The following is a 1,056-nucleotide window of genomic DNA, read 5'->3' as shown; positions in this document are numbered from 1 at the left end:
TTTTTTTTTTTATTTTTTCGAAAAAAAATGATATCAAAAATGTACGGCGAAAAGACTATCCAAACTTTTTCCTTCGTTTCACTCTCGTTATACGTACGAATATTTGATGAATATAGATGGAAACACGGCGTGTGCATCGATTCGGCGGTGAGAAGAGGAAGCCGCAAAGAGGCAGGAAAATTAGTGAGGGGAAAATCGACTTTTCGAATCTGGGAATCCTCGAGCCGGAAACTGGCGGCGGAAATCATCGGTTGCGCGAAAGAACGAAGGTAATAAAGTAGAACGATCAAACTATCTACTATAAAAAATTTTCAATTGGAAAAAAATATCGGTACCAATTATTCGTTTACCGAATTTAAAAAATTTTCCATTCTACAAGAATTTCCATTACCAGGAAGAAAATTTGAGAAAAAATTCGAACGAATCTCGCTTACTTTGCAATCAATTGTCCCCCTTTATTTATGATAAATTTTTACCCGGAATGGTATTTCATTATCTTAATTACAAGAGCGGAATCGAGTTGGAAAACGATTAATCAAGAGGAATTTATCGGGGATGGAAGCGGTCGATATCTGAATGGCCATTCACCAAGGATTTATCAATGGCAAACTGAACAGGTACGAAGAACCAGGTGGCGATTTCCGATTTTAGTCCTCGGATCGAGAGAGTGTCAATATTTGGTTAAAGAAAAATCGATTTGTAATAATGCATTAAATCTTGGCTAATGTTTATTAATTCCTCTTGAAGAAAGCGTCTCCAATATCGATTCTCCAATATCAATATTTATTTTCGCTTCTTGCCAATTAAGGTGAAATAACAGTTGTGCTCACAATTTTCATTCTTTTCAGATTTCAAGGAATGATGAGAGGAAATGTCAATTTTTTAAAAATAATTTATATATGTTTAAAATCTTCTTTCTTTTTTTTAATTTTCACTTGACAAATACGTATTCGTATCGATTTAATTAATTATGGTCACAATTGAAACGATAAAGAGATCTTTTTATAATTATGAATCGAAGAATGAATTATCTTACCGATTTTCTTCATCGACTCC

Source organism: Apis dorsata, unplaced genomic scaffold (assembly GCF_000469605.1).
Source record: "Apis dorsata unplaced genomic scaffold, Apis dorsata 1.3 scaffold_2, whole genome shotgun sequence".
In the NCBI taxonomy this organism is placed as follows: Eukaryota; Metazoa; Arthropoda; class Insecta; order Hymenoptera; family Apidae; genus Apis; species Apis dorsata.
This window is presented reverse-complemented; position numbering follows the sequence as displayed.